Source organism: Notolepis coatsorum (genome assembly GCF_963971535.1).
Source record: "Notolepis coatsorum genome assembly, chromosome: 6".
Classification (NCBI taxonomy): Eukaryota; Metazoa; Chordata; class Actinopteri; order Aulopiformes; family Paralepididae; genus Notolepis; species Notolepis coatsorum.
This window is the reverse complement of record NC_140170.1, coordinates 35,508,238-35,527,318: the sequence shown is the minus strand read 5'-3', so window position 1 is coordinate 35,527,318 and position 19,081 is coordinate 35,508,238.

Below are 19,081 nucleotides of genomic sequence, written 5' to 3'. Positions count from 1 at the left end.
ATCATTATGTCTCTATGAAAGGTTTCCAAGTGAATAGCAGCAGAGATCCAGTGTTTTTGGTATTTGCCAGCAAAAGTACTAATGGCAAATCCTGGTTATCCATCCACAAGGGAGTTTTCGGGGTGAGAGGAGCAAGAGACAAGACAGAGACGAGTAGATATCGCTCTCTCTCTCTCTCTCTTTATTTCTCTCTCTCTCTCTGGTATTGAATCCCAACAGTTAACGCAATGCAGTTATTGATTAAGTGTTCTCTTAAAAGGCCAGCAAGTCTCAGAAGGTCACCCCAAGGTGGTCTTTTTTCCCCCCATGGTGAGCGGAATGGAGATGCATTTGACCTGTCAGTCAAGGATAAGTTCTGAGCGGGGGAAGGGCCCCTTCTGTGGGGGGAAAAGGCAGCTTAAATCCTCTTAAATGGAATCCATCCAGGCTGAAACCCGACGGGCTCAACCCCTACAGCCCGTGATGAGTGTCAAGATAAACTGAAAAAGTCTTGTAAGAGCCCCCCCCCCCCCCCCCATCGCTCTCAAGAACTCTCAGATGCAGCAATGTGGAAAAAATGCTGCACCTTCTTTCAACTCGCCATGAAACTAAAGGATAATTCTGGTTATTTTCAAGCAAGTGCCTATTTCTCTATCATTGATGCTGACCAATTGATGCCATTGATGATCGTGGTCTATTTGGAGCCCTGTTGATGGAGTTGTGGTTTAGGCTGCAGCTCTTCCCGACTTACAGTATTTGATTAACTCTGCAGTGGCGAGCATGCGACAGACTTGTATTTCATATAGGCTGCTTATATCAGCCTGATATGTAAATTAAGTACTAATTGACCACAGGAAAAACAATCGACTTAATGTACGTTATGTTATTAATAAGTAATATTACTTGAAAATGTAACATGTGTACGTATTACAAATAGGTACATATATTACATAATCAGAAAATCTTAACTTTTTACGTTTTCAGAAAACATTTATGTTCCCCAGCTGGGAATTTAACCCTAACTTTATGTATTTTTTTTTGTTTTTTAATTTTTTTATTATTTTTTAAACAAACATATAAACAAACATGACAACACACGATAAGATATACAAGCATTAATTGTCAGGGCACATCCAATGAGATCACATTTTAGTTAGTTGTCTTATATAAGATATACCCCTAATACCTGTTATCTAAAAAACCTACACACATATGCTCCAGCTCGAACCCCCCCCTCCCGGACCCCACCTTGAGAAGTACCTCCACTATCCCTCGCACCTAACCAGACACTACCATTATAAGCTAGCTTTTATTCTCTCCACCACTTCTAACCACATTGACATTTTGGATTCATTGAGACCCAGAATTCTTGCTGTAGATATTTCATGGTAAATTACATCGAGATATGTAAGAAACCAAACTTTACGGCACATTTTTTCCGGTTGAAACCAGCGTGATGCGATCAGCTTTTTGGCTACTGTGATACCCGATAAAACCAATCTCTTTAGCTGTGGATTCACTGCAAACTCAAAAACATCATTCAATAGTAATACCGAGGGGTGTACAGGTATATTCCAAGATACGAGTTTTGATATTTGTTGGGTCACATCTTTCCAGAATGCCTTAACTGGTGAGCAGTCCCAATACATGTGCATAAATGTCCCTTCGTCCCCATTTGAACATTGGGTGCATTTGGAATCTTGTTTAAGCCCCATTCGGCACAGTCTTATAGGAGTCAAGTATGTCCTGTGAATATAGTTAAGGTTGATTTGTTGATGATCCGGGTTCCTTGATGTAAGTCGGACATTTGCCCAGGCTCCTTGCCAATCAAAGTCATTTTCCAGGTCTGGTAAATCTCTCCTCCAGACAGAGTCTAGTTGGAGGGTTTCATACGAGGACGTTAGTAATTGATGATACAATTCTGAAACAAAACCTCTCTATGTCTCTCTTGCGTAGAAGAATTTGTGGTATCTGTGGTCATGGCCGCCTAGTTATAGTTGAAAGTGGGGGTGCAAGATTTTTTTGTATTCTTTTTTTTTTTTACCTTTTTTTTTTATTTTTAGATTTTTTAACATTTAATGAACACCTGTATGTGCAATTTCCTGCAATATAGAGCCTTCAATGTTGACCAAAATAAAGCTGCTCTTTTCACTATAAAACTCAGTTTATATTGCAGTATGATAGCTATAATAATAATAACTTCACTGCGAGGGCTCTTTTAGCTAACGCTAGCTAGGCACGTATGATAGCCAATTACAATTATAATAATAATAATAATAACTTTCCCATCCTCCCAAAGCCCCTCCGGCCCCGTTCACATCCGCAGCGCAGTACCAACAACAACAACAACTAATTGACGCTATCAATAGCCCCAGTGAGCGCGGCGGCTGAATGAATGAATGAAAACTTTATTTAACAGATTGCAGAATGGGTACAATACAGTACGGCTCAATACACACAATTGTTAAGGCGATGCAGACCAGAGAAAGACGTTTGTCTTGTTTACATCAGGGTCCCCTTTCGTGACTGTGCTGCACCGAGTGAATCCACAGTCACTTGCTCCTCAATGGGAAACCAACCTAGATTTACCATGAAGGACTGGTTCTGGCCGAACCGTTCGTTATACAAGTATCACAGAGACATTACAAAGGTGCTCACAGTTGCACGAGGAGTTCGCACAGAGATACGGGATGGTTTGAAAGCTCGGCGTTGCTAATAAATATTTTTAATATTTTTTTATAAACTGCTCAAAGCGGCATTATTTCCGCCGTTGGGTGATCACAGCGCCTGCGCACCATCCCGTATCTCTGGATTCACTCGGTGCAGCGCAGCAGCGCCGAGGCTCACCATACGAGAAATATTCAGTTTCAATCTGTTTGCGCATTTAGTATCCAGTCACAGTGTTCGACTTACATGATGATTTGCTCCATTTTGATGTAAACGCCGAAGAATAATCCAGTCATAATGTTATCCAATATCCAGCCTGAATTTTTCAAGGGCTTTCGAAAAAGCCGCCTCCCCCAACATGTCGTATACGTCATGCCGACGAACCGTGGCCCGTGGGCACTGGATCAAACCATTAAAGTGGGGGGTCACACAATCTTTGGAAACTTAAAAACTTGCTATTAAGTGTCATTGCGTATTATTAATTTGATTGAAATTACTTAGTTATGGTTAGATTTATATATGGGGGGGGGGGGGGGGTATATCATATTTTTCATATGATCAAAAAGTGGGGGAGCAAAACCAGCATTTGCCCCCCCATGTTCAATAGTCGTAGAGCACCCGCTCCGCGTGCTCTATTGCGCAGGCGTCTATGGTGTTCAATTGGTCTGTCTAATGGAACACCGTGAGACTTCAAACATAGCTCTAACTGTTTGTGAAAAAGCCATGTGGACTTGGTGAGATAAAAATTTTTGCGTATTTCTTTATCACTACAAAAACCCTGTTTGTTAAAAACATCCCCTAATGAGTGTATGCCTTGCTCTTCCCATATAGGGAATCTTATAGGTCGTTTTCCAATTAAGAGTGCATTGTTATTGAATAAGGGAGTATGATTGTGCCATTTTTGTGGGTTAGGATTTTTTTTTTGTGATTCACGCCATATCCGGATCGCATGAGTAACTATGGGGCCAAATTTTCGTTCACAGTGCTTGATTGGTAGTTTAGTGTATGCTATGTCCTTCAGTCTATGTGGGGCTACTATGTTTTCTTCTATTTTTCTCCAGGATGGTAATGCTTGGGAGTCAAACCATGTTGTCAATGGACTTAATGTGTACGCCTTAAAATATAGGAAAAAATCTGGAAATGCCATGCCACCATCTGCTTTATTTCTCTGTGCGGTGGATCTTTTTATACGTGGTGGTTTGTTATTCCAAATAAATTTGTATGTGGACTTTATGTCTTAAAGGTTAACTATAACCACTACTATCTGATCGGATCAGATTTGGATTTTGGGTACTGTAGTTCAAAACTAAAAAACAAGATTAGGATCACTTTGATATCCGATCAGATCAGAAAATCAAATCCAAGCTTTAATCTGGATAAAATCTTCAAAATGGGTAGTTCAAACCGACAACACAGGATTGGGATCAGTTTGCTCCCAGACAAATGTATTATCTTGATCCCACCAGATGGGTGGATTACCAGAGCAAAATGTACTATGTTTCAATATAAATAAGTGTAACGCTCCCCAGGTTGTGCGCCATCCTGTGGACTAATTCAGGTGGTGCAGCTCTTGTCTTTATTTATTAATGTGTTTCATGTGATTCTTATCTGTTGTCTGTACATTTGATGTATGTCTTGTCTGTGATGTTACACTCCCTGGTCTAATGTCTTCCCTATATGTGTTGGTTTTGTGATCTAGTTAGTGTTGTTTTTGTGTGTATTTATATTTCAACCTTGTAATGTTCTGTGTTACTCTGTTTTCCCTCCTGAGTCTAATCACCCAATTACCCTGCTGTGTCAATCAGTGTCTGTATATATGCCTGTGAGTTCCTGTCTTCCCTGTCGCGTCATTACACTGTGTTCCTGGTTCCTGTCTTGTGCTTGTTTGCTTGTTAGCCGTTCACTGAACATTGTTTGTAAGTAGCTTAAAACGGTCTTGTCGAAGTGTCTATTGCTCCTTGTCATGGAGGATAGAATTAGTTATAGTATTTATGTTTTGTAGGGCAAGTAGCATGTTTGGAGACTTGCCCTCTCTGTTTGTTAAGCTACTCGTTCCAACATTAAAGGAGCATTGCTCACTTCAAGATCCAACTTTTGTCTTCGTCTCTCCTCTGCTGGTCTGCGCCTGGGTTCCACTATTATAATGCCTAATGGTAACAAATAAGATGTCAAAGTTTGTTAACTGAAATAATACACAATGTTTAGCCTTCATGACAAATGTATTTAATTTGACATTTTCTGGTCTCATTTGTGGTGGCCTATTTTGTTTTCAACCAAATGGTGGTGACATAAATGTTTATGCTCATACAAGTATCACAACAAAGATTGTCAATCACAAATGTAATTTATTACAGAAAAAAAAATTTAAAGAAAAAAGATCCATCTGCCGTCACCTTCAGCAAACTGAAACCTCACTTAGAATTCAGCTCCTCAAAGCACGCCTGGATGATCCAGTTGCCTTTGAATGAATGTTTTTTTATTGTTACCCTAGTGGGAGTATTTTTTTATTATTACAATTCCAGGTAGCACTTTATAATAACACCCTGTTATAATACATGTATAAGGTATTTGTAGATAATGAACTAATCATGAACAAACCATTTATATACATTCATAAATGAGTATTAAATCATTTATAACTATATTTGTATACCATTTACAATGTATTTATAACGCATTAGTGGATAATGAACTAATCATGAACAAACCATTTATATACATTCATAAATGATTATTAAATCATTTATAACTATATTTGTATAACATTTACAGATTAGTTCTACATTATTTATAACTCATTATCAACATTGTTTGTACTTGATTTGTTCATCATTAAATAATGTTGTTTAATGTGTAGTAACACATTTGTAGATGCTTTGAAAAATGGATATGAAAAAACGACTATAGTGTATCTCCATTTATATGTTAATTAATATGTTCAACAAATTTGTCAAGACATTTATAAAACATTTATAAATCATTTGCAGATGCTATCATGGAAGCCAATCTAAAGTGAAGCCTATTCATCATTAACAAGTGTCTAATACAGTTAATTATTTGTTTACTTTTTCATCACATATTACAAATGTTGTAGGCAGCTTTCGGATACACCCTTCTTTGTGACATAAAACGGTGACAGAATTAGGACTAAAGATAAATGCAATTTTATTAACATATAAAATACATGTGCATGACATAGTGTAACATCGGGGGGCACTAGGACCCAGGAGTACCCTGGCCAGGTATTGAAGAGTATCTAGAGAGGAAGTCTCACGCGAGCGAGACTTGACGTCACGTGTGTTGCCGTCTGTTTGAATGGAAGCACAAGTTATCCGTGCTGCGTCTATACTTTCGCTTTTAATAAGGTATGAGCAGGTTAAACACCTTTTTTTGTTGGTAAATCTATTCCATCATTTCCGACCTACAAACAACTCTTATATGTTGTGTAGACGTTCGTGTAGATGTGGTGACCGCTAACGTTACATGTGTTCCTAATGTGTGCTCAGTGCTCAGTATGTATGTGATGACGACACGACACACAAGAGTAATAATTATTTGTGTCGTGTCATCATCACTGAGCACACTGAGCACACATTAGGAACAAATGATTAGATGGAGATTGGTAGGATTAAAGCACTGATATTCAGGATCTAGTCATCTTGAAACGTCTGAATCTGGATCAGGGTGATCCTATCCTGAATTGCTTTGAAATACCGGGACAAAATCTGGCCAAGTTGTCTGATCCTGGATCACAAAAAATGGGATTTCAAAAGCTGATCAGATCTGATTGAGTTTCGAACTACTGGGCCCTGGGGATCACCATGATTGATTATGTAGTAGGGGGTACTTTAGGTTGGCTTGAAATGCTTCGGGGGTACAGCACTCAAAAAAGGTTGGGGACCACTGCGTGTAGAGAAAAGGACACGCTGTGAGGTTCCCCTGCATGATGACCAGGTTTCCACATCTGCACACACACACACACACACACACACACACACACACACACACACACACACACACACACACACACACACACACACACACACACACACACACACACACACACACACACACACACACACACACACTTCACTCATGTTTCTAAAATAGAATTATGTGATAAGATTCCGAAAGCATACATCTAAGAGGGTTAACACTTTGAGTGCCAGCAGGGGGCGCCAGAATTAGCGCTTGAATGCCAGCCTTTTTGGGCTGATTTTCCAATATTTCCTGATTTTCGTGGAGCTATTTCTATATTCTATATTATGGCTATGTGTCTAATACGCCCGTCGCTTATCAATGACTTGCTTGCAGTCAACATGTACGAAACGGATTGTTTTTTCATCTGTACATTTCCGTTTTATACCGTTTTGAAAAACGGACGTTTTTGGAAATGTCCAGAAAATAAAAAATATTCTGTGATAATTGCCCTTTAGTGGAATAGACAAAACACGTTGTAATTTCTCAGCCTATTTATGAATCGTTTTCAAATAAACGCTAGATTATCGATAGTATATGTGTACTTGTGAAAAATCTATTACCTATTTCCTGGTCAGCACACACACACACACACACACACACATAGGGGACACGTTGAGATATATGTGAAAAAAAACTCTGATTACCCCAAGACTGGTAAAATAGATTCCTTACCTCACATCAGATGGTCTGCAAAAAGATTATTCCAATTCCAGATCGCCATTCCAAATATCGATCGCGTTTATTGATCCAACACTGGGTACTCGAAACACAGGGTCGGCGATGACTGCAGTAGGCTCGGGTTACATGCCTGAGAAGTAAAATGTGGATTCTGGATTTTTCTTTTCCAATGCATTTTCATTCAGTCCAATCCAATGCGTGCATTACCATCCGGGAGACGATAGGGGGCGGTATTTTCCCTGTTCGAGCTCAGAGACAGTCCCAATGGTAACGTGAGGCTAGATTGATGAAAAATTATTGGAAATCGCTAATAAAATAAATAACGATTAAATAACGAGATTTAACATCCTTGGCACTCAATGCATGGCATGAACTAATGAGATTTCTTATGGCTGGCACTCAAAGTGTTAAGGTGCCATCTCATGAGAAAATGTTGCCTGGATACCCATTACAGCAGAGATCAAACTACTGTAAACCATACCAGCTGTTTGCTGTTTGTATTGATTGTATTGTAATTTTTTTTGGTGTTGTCTTCATATATTTAGTATACTATTCATGTATATTTCATACTTTTGTCAGTTTGATGAAGCTACTGTAGGACTGTGTTCTATACTAAAAGGGAAGTTGGACCTGTGTAGGGTCCAATAGGACCTGTGTGTAAAGACCTACATTACATCCTTGGATTTAATTTGAATCTATTCTGTCCACCTCAGAATTCAATCTTTTTTTGTTTTGTTATTATTATTTGTTTTTAATTCGTTTATTTAGTTATTAGTTGTTAGAAAAGATGTCGCTTGTGAGTGTTTGTACAGACATGCGGATGCTGGTAACACCCCTCTGACAGTAGCAACCCTATCATCAATGCAATCATGTCTAGCAGAAGACACGCCTGTTGTGCATTACAGCCATTCACAACATGTGCAACACACTGTGACACACACACAGACACACACACAAACAAATACGCAAATACACTCAACCCTGGTAAATGGAGTCCAGAATCCACATGGCATAGGTGAGTTAACTTTAACCCTAACCTTAACCATTGCTGAGAGTCACCTTTCCCCCCAAATACACCATTTCAAACTTAAAACATAAACATTACTGGTCCACGTTTGTTTATGGTTGCAATGTTTGCTAATACAGTAGCTGACAGGAAATAATCATGGACCAAATAAGCTGTTCCCTAGCAACGTAATTCCACTGAAAAGTCCCAGGGAAGGCTGATTCTGAAATGTATATTCAGTACATGACAAGAATGGAGAAATATCAAAACATACAGTATTAATATTAAATGAACAAACGTTACTCCCTCCATATTCTTCCATCATGCCAGCAGCTCGAGTGCCAAAAAACACAATGGTTCAGGGAAGACAATGCGGTGGAGCAGCGTTAATGCTGTTGAATAAAGCCTGTGCAACGCAGCGTTGGGACATATTTACCCAGCGGTTCATCCCTCAGCATTCCTTGACCACACAGTAGCATGAGAGGGGGGGGGGGGTTAGCTCACATTACATGCTTTACCCTGGCACTACTGTGTAGCACTCGCCATTCATATTCATACAACTCATCTCCCAGAAAGGATCTGTGCACACCAGCACCAGAAAGAACATCTGCCTGTACAGCATTACATACAGTACTGCATACTCATTTGACTGGGAGGTTATTAGCCGTGGTAGTATACTGTATGATGAAGGTATTTATTATATACAGTACATATTTTAACTGGGAGATTATTGGCTGTGGTAGTATACTGTATGAAGGTATTCATGTACAGGAGTACAGCTTATTAGCTGTGGTAGTATACTGTATGAAGGTATTTATGTACAGGAGTACAACTTATTAGCTGTGGTAGTATACTGTATGAAGGTATTTATGTACAGGAGTAAAATGTATTTCAGGGTTGCTGCTTCTGGACATCCCCCCCCACCCAGGGGGCCATATTGTCACCTTGTGTCCCAGGGTATCGTTGGCACTTAATGAGTCAACTCATTGATTGATTGACTGGTGTATGTGACACGTAATGAGCCGCTGGAGAAAATCGTTTGTGGGAGAAAATCTGCGGACACTTCCGTCGGCGCGGCTCTTGGACCAGTGGTATTAAGTGTTGCAACAATGTGACATTTTAAGTGTACAATCTCACATTATGAGAATGGAATATATAGTACTGAACAATCTAATGATGATGTGAAAATGGTTACCGGCCAGTGATAAAAAAAACATACACCTGCTCTGATGAAGCCTGTGTTAAGACACACTCCAACACCTTACTAGAATCCCTGTGCCTATGGGTGAGTGGATGTTTCTGCTTGATCCAAAAACGTCAACCCGAAAGGAGTAAACAGGAATGAAATAAAAAGGTAAAGACTTAAGCGTTTCCCATGAATATGTATCACCACCACCTGTGATGTTTCAAGCACACGTCCTAGTCTGAAGCAAAGCATACGGTCAAAATGTCACATGTACACCGTGGTAATCCACTGGCACATGTTCCTGGGAGTGCAGTGTAGTGTACGGACTCTACCTTTCACCCCTCCATCAAGTATTTTCTCTGTCCAGCACTCCATCGCTCGTTTCTTCAGGAGGTCGGATGCTTTTGTACACTTTTCCCGCATCAACCGGAAAGGAACACTTGATATAAAGGGATTATGCGCTCGACTGTGAAATCCTCCATCCTTTTCATATCTGAAAGACAAGAGACAAGAGGTTGTTTCTCAGAACGGTTTAAGTAGTGCAGACACTCCATAGATAGATGAGATGGCTTATTCTTACTTCGCCATCATTCAAAGTGATGCAATTTTAACAAAATCTCCCGGCTCGGCGTAAAACCTCACCATAACTCATGCTTCAACGAAGAAAATAAATAAGAATAATAAAGTCAGGAGATAAGGAATCCACATGTATCTCCATTTCCTTCAACTCTGTTTACAGAATTTAAAGTCATTCTTTATCTCCAGTTGAGCATATTATGTACAGCTTATCATAAAATGATACATGGCTTTCATGTTGACATGAAGAATAAAAGTTTAAATGGAAAATGGACTGCATTTATATAGTGTTTTTATCCAAATCCCATTACAACTTATACCTCACATTCAGCTCTTTGCGGCGGAGGCTGCCATGAGTGGTGCCGACCTGCTCGTCGGGAGCAGTTAGGGGTTTGGTGTCTTTGCTCAAGGACACGGGAGGAGCCGGAATCGAACCTTTCCTTTCCTTTTCTGCCACTTTTTTTAATAAAAATGTTTTCCAAGGTTCTCCATGTTAGCCAAGGAAAAAGAAGGAAGGGTCATCACGTCAATGTGTAGCATGTGAATGCCAAGAGTAGAAACGTTCAGTTCGGCCGGCATTGAGTTGAATGGGATTGCCATCTCTGCGTTAATGTAATTTAAACAGGTTATTATCTCGGATGTCAGAATCGTCTGCATTTTGTTGCTTTGTTAACTAGCTAACGTTTGATATATTGGTTGATGTATATTTCCTCAGATAGCAGTTATATTTTGTAATACAGGCTTTAATAGAACTGGCACCAAGGAGAGCATAGAATGCTGGTATTTTGATATCATGACCATTCCTTATTTTATAGTTTCCTTGGCAATAGCGGGAAAACAACACAAACAATTCACACCCAGGCACATGCACTCACACACAACACGTGCACCTGCACATGTGTTTTTCAGTTTGAAAACATACACAGAGTAAAAACACAACAATTCTTGCAGACTCACTTCTCAGATGCACAGGTGTGTGCAGAATACTAGTAACCACTGGTATGGCTGTGTTTTACCAACACGGTCGTATCAGAAAATGTAAATAAAGTACTAATCGACCACTGGAAAAACCTGTCAAGTACAGTACTTCTATGACAGGGGTGTCGAATACATTTTCACAGAGGGCCACATCATGGTTGCCCTCAAAGGGCCAAAGACTGTATAAATTAACTTTTTTATTGCACTGTAAAATATATATTTTTTTTAATCTATTCTCTACAATTGTATTGCACTGCACTATTGCAATATTTTACTCTGTCTATTTTATCTTACTCTTTTTATTATTGTCTATTTAAAACTGAACCAAACCATAAACAAGGTGGCCTGTTGGGATGTTAGATCCTAATGTAAAAAACTGTGACTTTATGTGCTAATTTCTTAATTATTTTTTCTGTTGTGAAGCACTTTGAGCTGCAGTTTCTGTATGAAAGGTGCGATACAAATAAAGTTTATTATTATTATTATTATTACTCAAAAATAACAAAATAAGGGTTGTCTCAGTTCACAACTATGTTGGTCAAGTTTTGGGTGGGACTTGTTTGCGTCCCTGCAGCTTCTAATTAAATTGGGCAAGATGCTCGTTTATGTCACACAACATAGCAAAGTCACACAGCCAGTTTGCATCTGACAGTTCAGACAATATTTCTTCAACCCTTTGTTACCTACCATTATAGAATTCCGGCTGGATATTTTTTGTATTTTGGGCTGTAAAATTGTCAAAGAATGTCCCAGGAGTAAGTGCTTTTGCTCTTTTTTACTTTGTTACTTCATCTTCATCAATACCTCAGTTGTTCAACATAAATGTCTAGGCCTTTTCTTCTCCCTGTTATTGGCTGTTTAGTCCATGTATTTTCAGGCTGTGTGGTTCTGCAGAAAACAGTTCCTCTCCAGCTGCAAGCACAGGCTCACATTGCAGACATTATCCTAAAAATAAATAAAAGAAAGTCAAATCAATATCTGTTGTAGACCATTTACTAAAACACACATTCAGGTGAGTATATAGGTAGGTGCTTTCTCCTTCACAGGTAGGCTATGGTAAATGTATACATATTTCACAATATAGGCCATATGGCCCCCACACACGCACGCACACACACACACACACACACACACACACACACACACACACACACACACACACACACACACACACACACACACACACACACACACACACACACACACACACACACACACACACACACCACACAAACACACACACACACACACACACACACACACACACACACACACACACACACACACACACACACACACACACACACACACACACACACACACACACACACACACACACACACACACACACACACTAGGGCTGAGCCCAAACGTTCGAACCTTCGAAATATTTTCTTTTTTTTCTCTTTTTTTTCTATTAATTCTGTTTAAAGTTTAAACCAATGGGGGTTTTCTTCACAGTTGCAGATAAAGATTAGGCTACACTAATATTATGGTATTAAAAGAAATTGATGAGTTATATTCATTAAAGAAAGTTGATTTAATTGATTTAGTTGGGCTGGGGCTTCTCCCTGGGCTGGGTCTGGAAAGTTGATTAATCACTTTATTCAAATTGAGGATTTAGTTTGAGGATAGTAAAAAAATATATATATATATATATATCATTAAAAAAAGATTTTACTTTTTTTTTATTATTAAAAACGAAGGTTCGAGCGTTCGTTCGAAAAACCCTGACGAAGTTTGAATCCCAAAAACAGGGTTCGGGGACAGCCTTTTACTAACTTTACTTACCCTGGTCCATCTGTTGCTGTTGTTTCTGGTTGTGTATTGTGCCGGCATCGTCGTCTTACTTGACCGTCTTGACATCTTACCAATAATTAGCTGCAAAGAAAATCGACAAGATGACTAAAATACTGCTAAAACGCTACTAAAACACTTCTCGAACGAAGTCACATCCACTCGCCAAATACTACTTCCTCAAAATATATTCCAGAGCTACCGACATCACTACGTCATGACGCGTACGTTTGAGAACACCGTAATGACAGAAAATTATGCACAGCTTTTCTGATTCCAGGGACACTTGGATTATTTGCGATCGCACATTTGGTTCAAGAGTTACGGCAATTTTAAAAAGGCATGTAAAATCCTGTTGGCGCCGACATGGTCGGGCCCAGAGTGTTGAGATTCAGTTGACCAGTTGATCAGTTGACCAGTTGATCAGTTGACCATTGAATACCTGAATCTCAACAATCGTTGTCTTACTTGACCGTCCTGACATCTTACCAATAATTAGCTGCAAAAACATAGCGTATTTCAATATTGGATAACCCTCAATCACACACTGACCCACACAATGAGATAGACACAATACACAATTACATGCACACACACATGTATACAGGGACGTGCACATGACTTTAGAGGGGCAGGTGCTCAAAGGCTGAAAAGGGCACTGGGCCTGTTCTATTTTTTGGGGCCCTTTTTGGGCGGGGATGGGCCTTTTTATGCTTTTTGGGGGGTTTTGGTGATCAAATATTGAATATTGAACTATAATAATCAGTGCAGGAGCTCACTTATCCTTGAAAGACACTTTTATCACTGACTTAAAAGGCCCATACATCTCCATAAATGTTCAGGGCGGAGGGAATACGTGCTTAATCTACAGACCACAAGTCTGCTCAAAACTTACCTTTTTAAAATAGCTTTTAAATGAATTATTATCTTTATTTCATTGTCTTATTTTTCTTTATTTCTATACATTTTACTTAAATATTTTATTATAATTTGTATCATTGTTTTATGTAGTTTTTTTTAATCATTTTATTAGTTCTTTTTTAATGTCAACATATTTTTTTAATTATTCAAATAGCTCAAACATGTTCCGTTGTGATGTCACAGTATGATGTCATAATCAAACATTCTAGAACATTTGTGATGTCACAGTATGATGTCATAATAGCACATTCTAGAAAATGTGTGATGTCACAGTACAGTATATATTCAACAATTCTCTCAGAAGATCTCAGATCTCAGAATACAAGTGAAGATATTACTTGTTGTTTCCGGCTACTTGTCTGTAAGCTTGAATATATTCTGTAGATACAATTTAAAATCCCCACATGGAAAAGGAAACAATGTCCTGTACAATCCTTAATGAGCTGCGTCTGGAGGGAAGGTTCTGTGATGTGGTTGTTAAAGTCAACAGCACTGAGTTGAATGCCCACAAGGCCCTCCTGTGTGACTGCAGTGACTATTTCAGGTATGTTTAGCTTGGTTCAGGTTAGCTTGGTTCAGGTTAGCTTGGTTAGTATAGAGATACCATACTGTACTTTTACTGTAAACAGATATCATACTGTACTTCTACTGTAAATAGATACTATACTGTATGTCTACTGTAAAAATATACAATACTGTACTTCAACTGTAAAAATATAATATACTGTACTTCTACTGTAAACAGATACTATACTGTACTTCTGTAGACAGATACTATACTGTACTGCACTTCTACTGTAAACCGATACTATACTGTACTTCTACTGTAAACAGATACTATACTGTACTTATACTGTAAACATATAGTATACTGTACTTCTACTGTAAACATATACTATACTGTACTTCTACTGTAGACATATACTATACTGTACTTCTACTGTAAACAGATACTATATTGTACTTCTACTGTAAAAAGATATTATACTTCTACTGTGCTAAGACCCTATACTTCTACAGTGACTAGGGCTGTCCCCGACTAAGGATTTGGATAGTCGACTATGATTGGCCAAAATTTGCCGTTAGTCGACTAGACCAGGGGTTCCCAAACTTTTCAGGCCAGGGCCCAGAAAATAAGGCGTCAGAGAACCGCGGCCCAATGCACATCGTCAGGCTTTTTTTTATTTTTTTTTTGCCATGTGACCGATTTTTTAAGCCAAATATCACTTCAATCCTATTAAGTTAGTTCAAGTTAGTTATTCATTTATATGTGCTATTTATGAGAGGGCTAACTTGTTGCAAAATAATAATGATAATAATCATAGCCTCATTAAAATACTATTGTTGCTTCGGTTGTTTTTAGCGTTTTATGTGCATAATCTGTTATTTAGTTTGAAATGTTCGTTGAAATAAGTAGATTTTTCGTTTTTGTTTATTTATTAAGTTAATATAAAACCATATAGTCACATTTTAGAATACAATAGAATATAATTTTAGAATACAACTAGAAACACTGTCCTGGCCTGCTTCTAAGTCCAGTGGCCTGACAATTTTTTTTTTTTTTTTTTTTTTTTTTTTATCATCTCGCGGCCCACCTTTGGGTCGCGACCCCGACTTTGGAACCACTGGACTAGACTATAAAAAAAAAGAAAAAGAAAGTATAATATATATATATATTTTTGTATCATTCCATTCCAGCAACTGTTGATGAAGATTAAGTACTTTAACATTGTAAACCAGCAATCTGAGCAGCATAACTGGACCACTTTAACAACCTTCAGGTCAATCGAGGGTTGAATGCACTGAAATACTAGAACACCCTATAGAATATGTACTGTACTTTTACTTTTGAAACTTAATACAGTACTGTAGTTGTAATGGTACATAATTCACCCACAGACCTATTGTTAGGAACATTCTAGAAAATTAGTGCCGCCCGAACATTCTGGAACATGTGTGATGATGTCATGGCAGTACATTCTAGAACCTTAGTCCTGCCCGATCATTCTGGAACGTTGGTGATGTCATAGTAGAACCTTCTAGAACCTCTAACATTCCTATTAATTACGCATTCTGTTTAGCTTTCTAGTAATGTCCACCTTCCATTGGGGGAGCCTGGTGCCCACGGGCCGGCACTCCTCATCTGGAGTAAGAGGGGAGGAGAGTAAGAGGGGAGGAGAGAGGGGTGATGGATAAGGGGAGAGGGATGAGGGGGAGGTGAATGAGGAGAGAGGTGAATGAGGAGAGGAATATGATTCAGTTAATGACATGATTGTAAAGCACACCTTTACATGATCTCCAGCACACCTCATTATGTGAAAAAAAAACACAAAAAGCTGAGTATTAGCTAAGCATAGACAGATAATAATAATAGTTCATTTATGGAGCATCTTTCATACATAAAATGCAGCTCAAAGTGGATTTTATTGACAACAAACATAACAACTTTGACAGATCAACATTTGTGTTTGCCTTGTCAGGTATAAAACGAAAAGTCCAGGGCCCTCATTCATCAACGTGTCTTACGCACAGATTTGTCCTTACCCTGTGCGTACGATCATTTCTAAGCAAAGAGTGGGATTCATCAATTTCAACTTGAACTTGACTCCGTGCTTACGTGTACGCACAGGTCAGAGCACACTTAGCTGACGCCCAGTGGTAGAATATATTATTACAACAAGGAAATGAGCTTCTGTGCATAATAACACTGGCATGTTCTGTATGAACCGTAATTCATTATAGTTCATTGTAAAATAGCAACAGTAGTGTAATTATGGTCAAAACCCTATAAATAGCATTTGGAATAATAGATCTTTCTCTCAGAATGAATGCAGCATGGTTTATATAGCGTTATCGGAATATACTGTAGGCTACTGACTGACTGCGCTCCGCGTAGCTTGATTGATTGATTGATTGAAAAGTTTATTAACAGATTGCAGAATGGGTACAGTACAGTACAGCTCAGTACATACAATTGTTAAGGGGATGCAGACCAGAGAAAGACTTTCGTCTTGTTTACATCAGGGTCCCCCATTTTCAATTCATCATAAATCATAAAGCTCAACTCGTTATAATTTTGCGCACAGACCGCAGAAACACGGGAACGTTTTGATTATATTTAAAAGGCTTTACGTTAAACGAAACAAGTGGAATTTCGAAGCTGTAAGCAGAATACAAGTCATATGAACACCCACGATATAGTGTTCTTCCCCCTTTTTACTGTATAAGAAAGAATAGAAAACGCATTGCAATGACACCAGATAGTGGACAGACTATGTATATGATGGGATTCAAGTTCGCGTTTATGTTGATCATAGGCATGCTGTCAGAGTATGATATCTTAATCAAACATTCTAGAACATTTGTCGTCACAGATCATGTCCTAATAGAACATAGGCTATGGCATGGTCCATCGTGATATTGTGTGGACTGTTATTACTGTACCGGTACCACCCATTGTGACAACAGCCTTGTGAGTCCCGCACACAAACATGATGGGATTCAAGTTCATGTATTGAAAGGCAGGCTACATCATACATGCAGTGAGATTCATTGTTCTTGTATATGCTCTCGTATTATTGTTTATATAGGCTACCCAATACTGACATCAAAATAGATTGTAGTATGCCTCTAGAAATCATATGCAGCAGGTAGAAAATTGACGGAAGATCCATCGCGATTTGGAATAAAATTGAGGAGAACTTTAATCCCTGGGTATTAATCAAACAACACGGGAAAAGGCAGTCATATTCCAGCGCGGTCTTTGTGTTTGCGCTGCCCAGGCAGCAATGGTTAATAGATATCATATCCGACATCACCGTAAGTGTACACGTCTGTCAGCCTGTCGAACGAGTTGAGTTCTAACAAAGAACATATTACATGCTGGTATGCTGATAGAGTAAACTATTATATGAATATGATATGATACAAGGTATACACTGGTCCGTCGCATACACTGGTATGCGCAAGTTACTGTTGCATAATGTAGGCTATGGCTGCTATTATATGTAATTCATATAGGCTACCTAATAGTATATGATTTTTAGAGGCATCTATTTTGTTGTCGGTAATACCGACAACAAAATAGATGCCTCTAAAAATCATATAGCCAATCGAACACAACTAATAAAGGCATTCATATTACAGCACGGTTATAATGACACACAACCAACGCCAAACAGTGGTCAACGAACGGTCTTTATTAGTATTTTGAGCTGTCCAGGCAGAATTGCAGCAATGGTCTTAGGGAGCCGTTGATATCTGACATCACCGTTTACAAGTGGGTGTTTCCTCACTTTCATGACCATATATGGATAATCATGCACGAGCATTGACGGTAGAACAAAGTGGTATTCATCAACACGGAGGAGCATAGGACCTGTGTACGCACGGTTGATGAATCCCAATATTCCTGTGCGTACACTCATTCTAAATTCTGTGCTTACGTGTGGAAATAGAACATGTTCTACGCACACGTTGATGAATGAGGGCCCAGGACTTATTGTTTACATCGTTGTCCCTGTTGTTACTGGTTTCAAGTGACACTATGGCATCTGAAGTGCATCGAGCATTCTTAGTGCATGTAGTAGTATTCATGTTATTAGTATTCTGTTGTCTGTTAACCAGTTCTTTATACTATCAATGGTGGTCACTACATTACATCTATAACTGTCCTTGTTGGTCATCATTTCCACTGTTATGCACCTGGCTTGTGGTAACGTTGCTGACGTTATGATGCAGAAAGCTATACAGAAGGCTCACGTTATGATGCAGAAAGCTAACCTTATGATACAGAAGGCTCACGTTATGATGCAGAAATATCTGCGGTATCGTTACATGTTGGCAGCTAATGTTAGCTAGCTGCTAACGTTAGCTAACTGGGCTGGATATATGAGAGCTAGTTCGCAGTCAAAGTCAAACCTTAGCAAACTAATAGTTTGGTCTACGTTTCTAATACATGCCGTCAAATATTATGTCTTTATGAATTGACCTTACCTTTGAGCAAACATAAGTGTCCTTGGTAATGGTCTTCACATTCACTTGTGTATGTGGTCGACGACACAACATAATCCATCGCTTGCATTTCTCTAGTTTTCGTTTGGGCTTCGGGAAAGGTATGAAATATACTCCTCCATCCAGTCTTTCAGGGTACCTGGTGTCCGAATTACAGGTACCCCACGCACAGCGTTTCACCATCGGATATTAGGTAGATAATAACATATAAACTGAACTCTTACACAGTGGTTTTGATCACAGCCGTCTGGTTTGTTGCAGCCCACAAATGGCTTTTCTGGTGTTGACAGAGTTTTCTG